The 13,480-nt window shown below is 38.6% G+C and overlaps 2 long non-coding RNA genes across 2 annotated transcripts in view; one reads left to right on the top strand and one right to left on the bottom strand.

The window, feature by feature from the left end:
• Positions 1-657: 657 nt before the first annotated feature.
• Positions 658-2,197, top strand: LOC120307387. Its single transcript, XR_005556511.1, has 2 exons — positions 658-1,267; positions 1,886-2,197. It is a non-coding gene; the product is annotated as an uncharacterized LOC120307387 (long non-coding RNA).
• Positions 2,198-5,815: 3,618 nt separating this feature from the next.
• Positions 5,816-13,480, bottom strand: part of LOC120307384 — a 29,693-nt gene continuing 22,028 nt past the window's right edge. The window contains exon 2 of the long non-coding RNA XR_005556510.1: positions 5,816-11,635. This is a non-coding gene — a long non-coding RNA (uncharacterized LOC120307384). The remainder of the gene's footprint in view (positions 11,636-13,480) is intronic.

The following is a 13,480-nucleotide window of genomic DNA, read 5'->3' as shown; positions in this document are numbered from 1 at the left end:
ACACGACTTCACAATTAACAACAACAACAACAAAAAGACAAAGAAAACAGAAACAAAAAGTAAGAGAAATTAAGGGACGCTTTCTTGGTTTAGAGAATTGTGGCTTATCTATGCCTTGCTTTTCACTTTCATGAATTTGAAATGGTATATAAAATAATTAAAACCGCAGGGACTTTTGCCAAAATAATTGGGTGGAGGAGCGTGTGGAAAACTGCCTTCCCCCTAACCTACTCCTGCAAGTCCCAGCTTATCCCCTCCTTCCATTGCCCATCCCAGCCTGTGATTGAGCTACTGGAGAATCACACCGTATTCATAATCATTCATTGCCCATAATATGAGCAAACAATGCTTGTCATCTCCAGTTACACTTTATTAGAATTGAAAGAAAAGTTTTGTTGGAAAGCTGCTGCAAATCAGCTTAGACAACACTGAGTTACATGAGCAAATAACTCAGTAAGGCAGCATTCATCATATTGGGAGGAAGAGAAAGGGAAACCCAAAGGTGCTTTTTCAAAAGGCAACTTGACTTTCTTTGTTTTTCCTTGAAGACGTTTCACTTCTCATTTAAGAAACTTCTTCAGTTCAGAGGAACTTCAGTTCAAGGAAAAACAAGAAAGTCCAGTTGCCTTTTGAAGAATCATCTTTGGGACAACCATGAACTGGATGACTGAGAATCTCCATAGACAGAGAAAGTATCCTTCAAAAAGATTGGATGAGAGAATGAAGATCTGGGGGTCACTTGTCTTCTGCAGGAAATGGTCCAGGAGAGAATGCAGGGAGGTGCTGAAGGCTAAAGTGTTGTTATTTGATAAAGGTGTTCTCTAACACAGAAAGGATTGGGCAAAAGCTTGATGACTTGTGTTAAATCTTTGCCAAGTCATGGTTGTTCCTCTCTGTGGACCTTGACTTCAGCCTATTAGCTTAATGCCAGCTGCCTCCCATTGTACAACTTCTATGTTCCTTCCTTGGTTCATCCACGTCACTAAATAATAATAATAAAAATGTCCTGACTCTCCTAAATCCAGACTTTTGCCCTAGAACATCACTGATGACATTTGAACATTGTACTGTTGACCCAGCTCTGCAAGCTTCCTGTTTCATGTGAAAGTTGCTTTGGGAGCCTGATTTTTGCCAATCTGGTTCACTTGAAAGCAGGCTACATGAGTTTCTACAAAAGCTTCCTGCAAGTATAACAACCGAGGGACTTGATCAAAGCTTAATTTGAGAAGGATTCAAAAAAACCCCTGATGGATAGAGATGGAAGCAGGTAAAGGATGGAGGCAAAAGCTTTAGACTTCAAGAAGTTGAATGGAGGAGGGGATGGAAAAGACAAGCTCTAAAAACAGAAGGGAGTTTGGTGTTATAAGGGGGGAGGAAGCTATCAACAAGAAGGGGAAATTCTTGTTGATGACTAAAATGTCTCCCCAGGCAGGTGCTCCTAACACCCACTTTAACATATTTTTGGTGCCAGACAAATGTATTCCAGTTCCTTCATCCAGTTTTATAGTTTTTATTTTCAGTTTAATTTTAAATGCTTGTTTTATATTGGAAGAGCAGTTTTTATGAGAGAGAGGGGGGGGGAGAGCGCAATATAGTGTAGTGATAAAAGTGCTTAGGACAGAAGACAGCTAATCAACCTTTAGGAGAGTCATGTCCTCTCCAGCCTAGCTGCCACCAGCCAGCTGAGAAATAAAACCTCTTGTTGCATGATCTAGTTTCAACTAAATGAGCACATACAAAAGAAGCAAGCTCTACAACTGTGTAGGACAAATGCTAAGAGCAGCAACTCTGTAAATTAGAGTAAATAATCCAGGTACTATAGGCCTCGACATATGACTGTAATGGAGCCCGTCCATTTTATGATCTTTTTTTTTTTTTTTTGCAGCAGTTATCAAGCAAACACTGTGGTCATAAAGAGAACCCATGAAGCCACAGTTTTGTTGAAAACTGAAAGCAAATGGCAGCTTTGGGCAAAACCATCACAAAGCTCTGTCATGTGACCATCAGACTCTGCAAATGGCCATAAATGTGGCCATGTTACCAAGCAACCAAAGTGAGGTCATATGACCATGGAAGGCACTCCACCATCAGAACTTCAGAACTGGGATGTCAGTAGCCTCAAGGCAGGTCCTTGGAAGTTGTATTCTACCTATAGTTGATGCTCCTGACATGTCTAAATTTCGGATTTGGGTTTTAAGTTCTGTTCTCATTTTGTTGTGTATCACAGTATAGGTTCATAATGGAGTTACACAGGGAAAGCCAATGCAGTGTAGCCACTAAGGTGCTAGATTAGCAACAAGGAGACCTGTGTTCTTCTCAAGGGCAAGGATTCATTTTCACATTTCCATCATTTTAGCATCCATTTCTTGTAAAGTACAGGTAGTCCTCAACTTACAACCATTCATTTAGTGACTGTTAGAACTTACAACAGCACTGAAAAAAGGGACTTATGACTGTTTTTCCCTGCTTATGATTGTTGCAGCATGCCCTTGGTCACATCATCAAAATTTGGACGCTTGTCAACTGGCTCATATTTATGACGGTTGCGGTGTCCCCGGGTCACGTGATCACCTTTCGTGACCTTCTGCCAAACAAAGTGAATATGGAAGCCAGATTCACTTAACAAGCATGTTACTAACTTAACAACTGCAAGGATTCACTTAACAACCATGGCAAGGAAGGCCGTAAAATCGGCCAGTCGTTCTTGCTTAGCAAAGAAAATTTTGGGCTGAGTTGCAGTTGTAAGTCAAGGACTATCTGTTTTCAGATAACTTCCTAAGAGAAGGTTCCTGACCACCAGGAAGATGTGACTCATTAGCTTCATTTACAGACATTTCAGTAGTGCCTTCATTTAGAACCTTCTTCACATAACCAATTACGGGATTGCCAATAATAATAATAATAATAATAATAATAATAATAATAAGCAACAGACAGTAAGTGCCGCCTGTGCAAAGAAGCTGAAGAAACAGTGGACCACCTGGTAAGCTGTTGCAAGAAGATTGCACAGACTGACTACAAGCAGCGGCATGACAAAGTAGCAAAAATGGTGCATTGGAAGATCTGCAAAAAATATCATTTGCCTGTAAGCAAAAACTGGTGGGATCATAAAATGAGAAAGTCATAGAAAATGATAAAATTAAACTGCTCTGGGACTTCAGAATTCAAACAGACAAGCACCTGCAACATAACACCCCAGACTTAACAATTGTCGATATGAAAGACAAAAAAGTCTGGATAATGGACGTGGCAGTGCCTGGAGACAGCAGAATAGACGAGAAAGAACTGGAAAAGATAACAAAATACAAAGACCTACAAATAGAAATAGAAAGACTGTGGCAAAAGCAAGCAAGGGTAGTACCAATAGTCATAGGCTCCTTGGGTGCAATCCCAAAACAACTGGAGCACCACTTGAACACCATTGGCATTGACAAATTCGCTAGTAGTCAATTGCAAAAGGCAGCCTTATTAGGAACTGCTTCCATCCTGCGACGATATCTGTAATACCATCAAACATCCACATCTGCCTATCCCAGGTACTGGGTAAGGACTCGATAGGTAGACAAAATGCCAAATCCAGTCTGAACATCTGGCTGACTGTGCGATGATCCATAATAATAAAGTTGGAAGGGACCTTGGAGGTCATCAAGTCCAACCCCCTGCTCAGGCAGGAAACCCTACACCACTTTGGACAAATGGCTGTCCAGTCTCTTCTTAAAAATTTCCAGTGTTGGAGCATTCACTGCTTCTGGAGGCAGGTTGTTCCATTGGTTAATTGTTCTAACTGTCAGGAAGTTTCTCCTTAGTTCTAGGTTGCTTCTCTCCTTGATTAGTTTCCATCTGTTGCTTCTTGTCCTACCTTCAGGCTCTTTGGAGAATAGCTTGACTCCCTCTTCTTTGTGGCAGCCCCTGAGATATTGGAACACTGCTATCATGTCCCCATCATTCTTCTCTTCATTAAACTAGACATACCCAATTCCAGCAACCGTTTCTTATATGTTTTAGTTTCCAGTCCCCTAATCATCTTTGTTGCTCTTCTCTGTACTCTTTCTAGAATCTCAACATCTTTTTTACATCGTGGTGACCAAAACTGGATGCAGTATTCCAAGTGTGGCCTTACCAAGGCATAGTAAAATGGTATCAATACTTCACGTGATCTTGACTCTATCCCTATGTTAATGCAGCCCAGCACTCTTTAGCAGTTTCTGTGCAGGCAGATTAATGCAGATACACAGAGATGTCATGACATAGTTTTTGAGGGAGGGAGAGAGAGAGAGAGACAGAGAGAGAGAGAGAGGGAGAGGCAGAGAGAAACTCTGAAATGAAAACTTTGCCAACACACCAGGAAAATGTAACTTCTATCACCTGTTTGTAATGAAGCAACCTAAACTGTCAAGCCATGGTATATATTTTCAAGGTGTACCACATGCATTATGCACACAAATTCTTGATTTACAACCATAATTGCGCTTGCAATTAAGATAGTAAGTTGTGGCGGTCAGTAAGAATGACATCGCACAACCAATTTTACAATCTTGGTTTGTGGCAGATGTTAAACAAATGCTGTGGTCATTAAACAAACTCATTGTTGGCTATGGGCATTTTTTTCCTGAAAACTGGGAGTAAATATCAATTTTGGGCAAAACATCATAATTCTTGGTTATCTGACTGCAGGATACTGGAAACAGCCATAACTGTGGGCTGGTTGCTGAGTGCCCAGGATGTAGTCATCTGACCATGGAGGGGCAGCTGTCAGAATCTTAAACTTGGCTCTTAAGTAGCTTTTGGGGGATCCCAACATAACTTCGAACAATCGCTAAGCAACCAGTAACAAGTCGAGAACTTCTTGTAAAAAGGAAGAGGCTAATAACCAGTCATACCTATTATTTTGACATTGCTTAGCACCTTCCCAGGGAGATGCTTCTGCTGTCATCCCCTTCAGTATGTCCTTGAAGTGGGAATGGAGCAATGCATTATTTGTGGGTGCTCCATCACTGCAGGTTTTTCAGAAGAGACTGGACAGCCATTTGTCCGAAATGGTAGAAGGTCTCTCTGAACAGGGGGTTAGACTAGAAGACCTCCAAGGTCCCTTCCTATTCTGTTATTCATGGCAAGATTGGACAAACATTTTCAAATCTAATTTGGTATTTGCAACCAAATGTTCCCCCAAAATCTGTTTTTGTAACTAAAAAATTGATATTCCAGCTGTGGTTCCATCTACTGAAATTGAAATGATGCATGATTCATGCTTGGGTTGAATTTCATGTGCAGCTTTAAATTTCAGCTTTGAGAGTGCTGAATAAAGGGCCAGAAGTAGCCTGGCTTTCTCCTTGCCCATTACAATTAGGGATCATACGAGATAGAGGATTAAAGCATCAGAGATAAGAAGGCCTTGGAGCTGAGTGTACAATATAGGTGTAAAATGCATCAAGTATCTTTGTCCTGCTAGCACCAAGTTTGGAATTGAATCCAAATGATTTGGATTCAATCCAAGTTTGAGCTGAATCCAAATCATTATCAGTTATACATTAATACAGCAGCTGCATTTTCAGAATTTTCATCCTGGAGATTTTGTCCTGCTGCTTTATTACACAAATAAGAAGGATTCAAAGACTGTTAAAACTATTACGAAGAGATTGGACATCCATTTGTCTGGAATGGTGTAGGTCTCCTACTTGAACATGGGGTGGGACTAGAAGATCTCCAAGGTCCCTTCCAATTCTGTTATTCTGTTATTATTGGGGAATCCTTGCTCACCCTGTGAAAAACCTTTAGAAAGAAATGACCCACACCATTAACAAACACACACACATGGTAACTGTTCAGACTTTTATTTTAATTTCATGGTAATAAAGACATATTTGCCCAGACTGCATGTCAGAATGCATTCCATATTGCCTGAGGCCCATGAGAAATTAAAAACTTCCTGTTGGTCATTTTAAGAGACTAGAATCAAGAACTGTTCATTTAAATGAAATAATGCACTCTTGCTGAAGTTAAAAACTTAAAAACAGAGACTTAAATATAAGCTTACATCTTTTCTGTGGAAACCACTTGGATGTACTTAATTCTATCCTAAAAGAAAGCAGTTGTCAACAATAGTAACAATGGAGCAGAAGGAAATTTGGTAGGACTTGAAGAGACATTTTAGAAGCTTATCCACCCAAAGTATATGCAAAATGTGGGCTATTGTACTGTAACCCAATGTTTAGTCCTAGCTTTGGATTAAAGTAACACCTGAGGAAAATTTTTGGGTACATTTGAGGCCTATATAACAGTAAATAATAGTTGCTGCATCTTTTGATGATGAACATTATCCTTTTGGGATGCACTATCATCATCAACATAAAGCAGAATAAAATGCTTAATACAAACTCCTTCATGCTGGCACCCATTGGGAATATAACCCCTTAGAATTTCTAGTGAATATGATCAGGTGTAGACCTTCAAAATGTACACTGGGCAGCTTGGATTTCTTCAGAAAGTATTAGCAGTAAAGTAGTATTTGTCTCTGCATTACTGGATGTGTTCTCTGGTTCATGTGTAGGTACTTATGAAACCAGCCAATTGTTTATATTAGTGGTTCTCAACCTGTGGTCCATGAAGCCCTGGGATGAAATGGGGGAACACAATGCCATCTCAAGGGATCTGCGAAGGCTTGACACAGTCTAGTGCTTTAAATCTTAAGTCTTGGGGGTTCGTGTCTATAGTCTGTGGCCACAAAAGGTATTTGAAGGGGCTCCATGGTAAAGAAAAGGTTGAGAACCATTGGTTTACATGAATTCAAACTTTGCAGGGCAACATGTACTCCAATAAGAGATTCAAGATGTTAAGGGCAGTCATGCAAGCATGAAAATCACTGCACAATCAAATCAATGAGTAGCTATAGCTGGCCAGGGATATTTGAGAAATTGGAAAGGACTTAGAAAAGAGCAATATTAGTGCCATAATGAAAATACTGTGATGGGGAGAAAAAAAAAGAACTAGTTGTGAAAAGATTAAATGGAAGTTAAGATGAGACGCTGCTACAATATTCAAATATTGAAAAATGAAACATGAAAATGGATATTTATGTTGCAGAAGCTTCAAGCTTCACTGTGTGCAATTATGTTTCTGCTTTTGTTACATAAATAAATGACACCGAATATATTGAATAAGATCATTGGTCTGTCTGACTTAGAATTATCTTTGCCAAACTAGCAGGATTTCTTCTAAGCCTTAAGCAGGAGTCTTTTCTACAACTAACAGATCTGGAATGTAGAAAAACAGAAGACCACTAGAAGATACCAAAGATTTGATTGTGTACCTTCAGATAATTTTGGATTTCTAATAATGATACAGACTTTCTCCATGGTGATCTACGTCTCAACCTGATCTCTTAGGATTTACTATGATCTACTCCCTGACACTATAACTGAGTCTATCTACTTTGCTGCTGGTTGTCCTCTTCTCTTTCCCTCCATCTTTTCCAGTACAGGTTATTCTCGACGTATGGTTGCTATTGAGTCCAGAATTTATGTTGCTAAGTGAGAAATTTGTTAAGTGGGCTTTGTCCCACTTTACGACTTTTCTTGCCACATTTGTTAAGTGAATCACTGCCATCGTTAGATTAGTAACACGGTGGGATGTTACAACAGTCATAAGTGTCAAAAATGGTCATAAGTCACTTTTTTCAGTGCTGTTGTAACTTCGAACGGTCACTAAATGAACTGGTGTAAGTTGAGGACTATCTGTATGATAGCTTTTTCCAGAGAACTAGGTCTTCAACTAATGTGCCTGAAGTAAGACACCTTTGGCCTCCAGTGCAGGAAACATTTCTGCTTCCAGTGAGAACTCTGGATTGATTTGTTTGATGATCCATTAGTTTGTTTTTTGGACTGTCTGTAATTCTCTCAGGGGTCTTCTCTAACACCAATGTTCAAAACTGTCAATGCTCTTCCTATCGTGCTTCCTCAAAGTCCAATTTTCACTTCCATAGAAAGTTACAGAGAACACCATGGCTTGTACAATGCTCTTCTTTGTAGGTATAAACACATAACAATGTTGGAGTAGCCTTTCCAAGGCCTTCATGTCTGCTTTACCAAGTGCTAGTCTATAGCATAATGATTCAGAAAAATATGTAACCTTGTACTGTCATGTAGTGGTCTTTCTGATTTTTGCAACCTAGATCTGATAGTTGTGATCTTTTCCAGTCCTACTACCTGAGATTCGATTAACTTAAGTTGCTGGTGATTGAATTTAGGACCTTCTTCATTTAAAATCTGTACTCTGGCCCTTCCCAGTTGTCAAAATTATTATTATTCTTTTAGGCAGGTTTCAGATACAGATCTATTGAAAACTGAAGAGGCACAGAAGAGATCAGGACTCTAAAATATATACATTCTAGAAGCTAGAAGCAAAGATGGTTTTTACGCCCTATGGGTCCAGCGACTATTAGCTGATCAGAGTTGAAAATATTATGTTGGACTAACATAATATTATCAGACTAAGATCTGATCTAGCAGGGCTCATCCTATTTTCTTGGACAATGTGGTCTGCAGATGGATTGTTAAGAGAGGGAGCTGATTAAAGGACCCTGTATGTACAATAAACCATTGATGAAAGGAAAAAAATGTGCTGAGAAAGTCTGTTAAGAAAGTAGTAATTCTACTGAGGCACACGCAAGTAGGTTTGTCATCACAGCTGATAATAATCTGAGGCACTGATTGTAGATCTGGTTCTTTATTAGAGTTTAATATTGGTAACTGTCTTCTCTAAGACTAATGGCAATTGATTTTTTCTGGAATATTACTTTAATCCTATTGCTCTTTTCCCTTGCTACTTCCCTGCTCCAACATAAAAGACTGGGACTTTTTAACATTGGAAGTATTCTTTTTCTTCATGTAATAAGACACACTATCTTTTCTCTATGAAGACTGCAATAGAGGAGTCTCATAACTAAATAAGGGTGTTTATAGGGCATGGTAAAAAAAAGTCAAGAGGGCACCCACAACATGTAAAGCTTTGCCCATTTTTAATGTGTGCCACATGGGTAACCCACATACAAACTGAACGGAGCTTCAATGGCTCCCATCTTGACCATTTTTTAAATCTACACTGAGTGGATACCCCTGCAACTAAAGTGATCTAAGTGTCATATGCTGGCAACACATTATGAAAACCTTCACAAAAAGCACGATAGAGCAAACGTTCTCCTTGAAAGTGGATTACCCATAACAAAGTTCTGTTGAAACGTAAAATCTGTCTAGAAATGACTGACTTTGGATTTACTCCTGTTGTGAAAGCTTTCATGAGCCATTGGAACATCTAGACTACGGACAAATCTTCGGCAAAATTTCAAGGAAACAAGCGAGACGAATAGTCCAGGATCCATGCAGGGACATAAGCTGCTCTTCTCTTAAAATAGCTTCAAGTACATCTTGAAACACTGACAAATTGAAAAGTATGAATTGCACAACAAAAGTGTGTGTCTGTATGTGTATGTGAAAACTACACAAGTTTGTAACAGTCTATCAAGCAGGAAAAAGTTCAACTGAAGATCTGCCATTGCTTGATTTAGGGACAATTAGAACCAGACACTTGTTTTCTATGGATGCTATCATTACTTTTTTTTTTGCTAGAAAGAGTTTTTGTTTCCAGAAGAAATGAAGGAACAAAAGTGTATGGGAAAGCACTGACTCAGAATTGGTAGGGATAAAGATTAAACCACAGCCTGCTGTGTTCTGGAAACCTGGACAAAGAATAACGGAGAGCAGAGCTCATTTTGGTTGCAACAGTCTTAAGCCGGCTACAGTTATGTGGGAAGTAAACATTTCTGCTCAAACTCGCTGGTGAGAGCAAAAAGAAAGAAAGAAAGAAAAAGGTCTCAGTATAAAGCAGTGAGTCAAGACAGATTCAAAACACAATATATTTGTGGATACCTATCTGTAGCATAAATTATCCTTAAGTGCACTATTCAAGATAATTGAGATTTCAACATATCCTTGGCCTGTGAAATTTTGGCTTGCTCACTCTGGCTGATAGCTGATTGAAAAAGAATTTGAGGTCAATATGGCACACCAGATGAACAAAAAAAAAGTGACTTCCAAGACTCAGTTGGAAGGCAATGGAAGAATATGTCACTGGGCAGAACCACTTAAGAACATACTTGAACAAATGCAATTTTATTTTAGAAAGAAACAAGGAAGATCTTGATGGGCAATCACCCTATTTCCCTACAAAGAGTTGTGGTCTGCATTTATTATCTTTAACGTTTCTCCATATGCCCCCTAAAAAGTAGCTGTTCTAATTTTCAACAAGTCACTTCCAGGAGTGAAGATAAATATACCAGTTATACCGGGTATAACTTGTAGTGTGCTCACTACAGTAGGCTTGCACTACCAGCAAGCCAAAAACTGGATCTGTTACTATATTTAGACTACTTTAAATGGGCCATGTGCCTTCAAAAAAAAAAAAAAAGAATTAAAATAGCTTATGGAGTAAGACTAATTATTTATCAGTTTACTATTCATATTTTTGTCTGTTCTATTGAAAATAAGCAAGCATAACGTCACCTATGCTAACCAATCAGCACTTTTTATAGCTGGCTTTTGCTACAACTGTGTAGCAGAAAACACTGCATTTCTACAGAGTGCAATGAAAATGTTTTCAGATTGGCCAAGTTGCTACTGAAATGGTACATGTGTCTTCAATCATCGAAAGCAAAGGGTTCTTGCAACAAGACAGCAATCTTTATATCCATTAATTTCTTCTCTATTATTTAACATGCATCAAAGTAACAGAAATATAATCTTACTTGTCATTTTTGGAGAGTAGGTTCAGCAAAGGAACATACGTGCTCTCATTCTACTACTTCTACAAGAGAACAGTCAAAACAGCCACAACAATATCCATGTGAGTTACCAAGCCAACTTTGCTACTGAAGCAATGCACATGGCGAGTCACGCAAGATATAATCTCAATGCAGATACCTGAAACATTCCCATAACACACCAAATCTGTTAGAATGTCTGTGTGGAGATCATGTATGGATTGTGGATACTGTAAAACAGAATATCATTCCGTGTATCACTAACACAAAATATTTCTACGTTTCTATCGGGGGGGGGGGGAGAGGATAGGGAAAAGGGATACCAGTGAACATTTGGGTGTGCAGAATTGGAACTATCGGTCCCATTAAAAAACATCATGCAATCTGCATATATATTATAATCCATTGTTTGCCATGCTAAAAACAAAAGTAAATTAAACCAAACCCCAGAACCTTTAGTGAAGGTCACAGAGAGTTCCCTAATGAGAATATAAAGATTATGCACAGTGATGAAACTGGAAGCAGTTTTCCGGTGTAAAAAACCCCACCAACTATGAGGTGGAAAGAGTTATATTGTTGGTTATATGCCACGCTGGGAATTCCATCAGCAAGTCAGAGGCTATTCAGAACTTATCGTGCTAGCCAGATCAGTTGGATTTGAGTCCAGTTCTTGGTGGCTGTTTTCTTCTGGCAGTGCCATTTCTTAGGTTTCTTTTAAAAAATTATTATTATCATTCTTTCAGATGGAAAAGTTCACTTCTATATCATCTGGCAGGAAAGCAGCTTTAGAGTTTGGTGGTGTTTATGGAGAACTCTCTGTCGAGGCTGTTAAAAGACAGGGGAGAGGAGAAAGAGGAGTAAATACAAGCTGAGTTTGAATCAATTGCAATATATTGTAATCCAGACTGAGCAGGCAGCTGAATGGTCCTTCCAACCAAAGTTCAGACCTGGATTAAAGCTTAAAAAAGAAGAGAGAGAGAGAGCAAACCCCACTCCCTTCTAGCACTGATGACGTTACCTAGTTTGTTAATGAAACATCTTCAAGAAAACCACCAAGATCAGAGCGCATCAAGGACACCACAGCTTATGAGCTCCCAGATAATTATTTTTCCCATTCTCCCCTATATCCCCTGACACTTTAGAAGGCAAAGCCTTCCTTGAATTAAGCACCATTCCTGGTGACCACACAATATGTCCATGTTATTTTTCTGGCACTTCTAACCTACTTTCAGAGCTGGCATTTGTACATGGTTTCCAATTCAAGCACTCCCCCCCCCCAAGGTCAGCCAGGTCCACTGCCATCTGTTTTGACTTAAACATTACTCTCAACATTAATTACATCAATTAATGTCTTTGATATAGATCACATCAGAAGTATTTGAATAGATGTTCTAAAATTATTCGATCAAGGTTCTTCTTAATATAGCTTGGTATTTAATATTTTTTGTGATCTCAGAATACTTTCTGTGAACCTTGAAATAAACTTTATTGAAGATCAGTGAAATGTTCTCACTGTCACGTCCAGTTATTAATCATCCCAAATAATTCTATTTTTTATTTCTCCTGGCCATATTTTATCCAGAGCCATATCTCCAAAGCTAGAGCTTTCAGAGGATCACCAATGGATTCAAAGACAAAATGATCTGTTTCTTGGACCGCCTTCATGAATCAAACTTACTACTATATTTTTAAGTTATTCTTAGCTGCTTATTATTAAATATGCTTCACCTTCTTGTTTGTACAACACTCAAGAGGACTTAACAACATTTTTTTAAAAAAACCAGAACCTTAAAATCAATATTTTAGACTGCTTAACAATAATAAACTTGGCAAAGGGATTTGTTTCTGCTGCTATCTTAATTTATGTGATTTTCTCCCACCAATCTGCCATGTTCTCCCTTCTTTTATTCACCTGAGTGTAGATCTGCATCTTTTGCCAGCTTCTTCAGTTGTCATTTTCTTTCCACTTAAAGCTCTCATTAAAATTGATGCTTCACTGCTATTTTATTCGAACTTCCATAGACTACATTCTTATTAGGGGTGTAGTACTTATCAGTATAGGCTACTCTGCTTGATGCATGACATCTAAAGTTGTAAAAGCCATCAGTCTCTGTTTGAATTATGAATTCCCTCAATTATTTCCAATTTGTTCTTCCTCTTAAAACATTTCTGCCAATATTTAATTGGAATTTAAGCCAAAGAGATCTAGACCTTTGAGGACAATGACAAATTCTGACCCTCTTTAATATGATCCTAAAAATGCCCTCTAACTAGAGTTAGCAATAACCGACTTAGTATGTTGTGTGAATTCATTTGTTTGTCCTTCACTTACCCAATTTCAGTATGCATGTTGTATGAATACAGCTTTTTAAAATTTGAAGAATATCCTTATGGAAGAAGGCAATAGCAAACTACATCTGTGCTTTTACTAAGAAAACTACATGGACATGTCTATTGTCGTGGAAAAACCCAATGAAAAAGACAAGAGACAGCAACACAAAACAATAATTCTTACTTTAAGATTTAGAGGTTTATTTCAGCAGTAATTTGGAACACACACATAAACATCACTTAAGTTAAAAACCCATTGCAATGAGGCCCAATGACATAGCAGTTCCAATAAGGACAGATATAGGCCAGTGGCAAATCAATCAGCCCCGGTCCCAATCT

This window comes from Crotalus tigris, unplaced genomic scaffold, assembly GCF_016545835.1.
Source record: "Crotalus tigris isolate CLP2741 ecotype Arizona unplaced genomic scaffold, ASM1654583v1 scf7180000017550.10884619, whole genome shotgun sequence".
Classification (NCBI taxonomy): Eukaryota; Metazoa; Chordata; class Lepidosauria; order Squamata; family Viperidae; genus Crotalus; species Crotalus tigris.
This window is presented reverse-complemented; position numbering and strand designations above follow the sequence as displayed.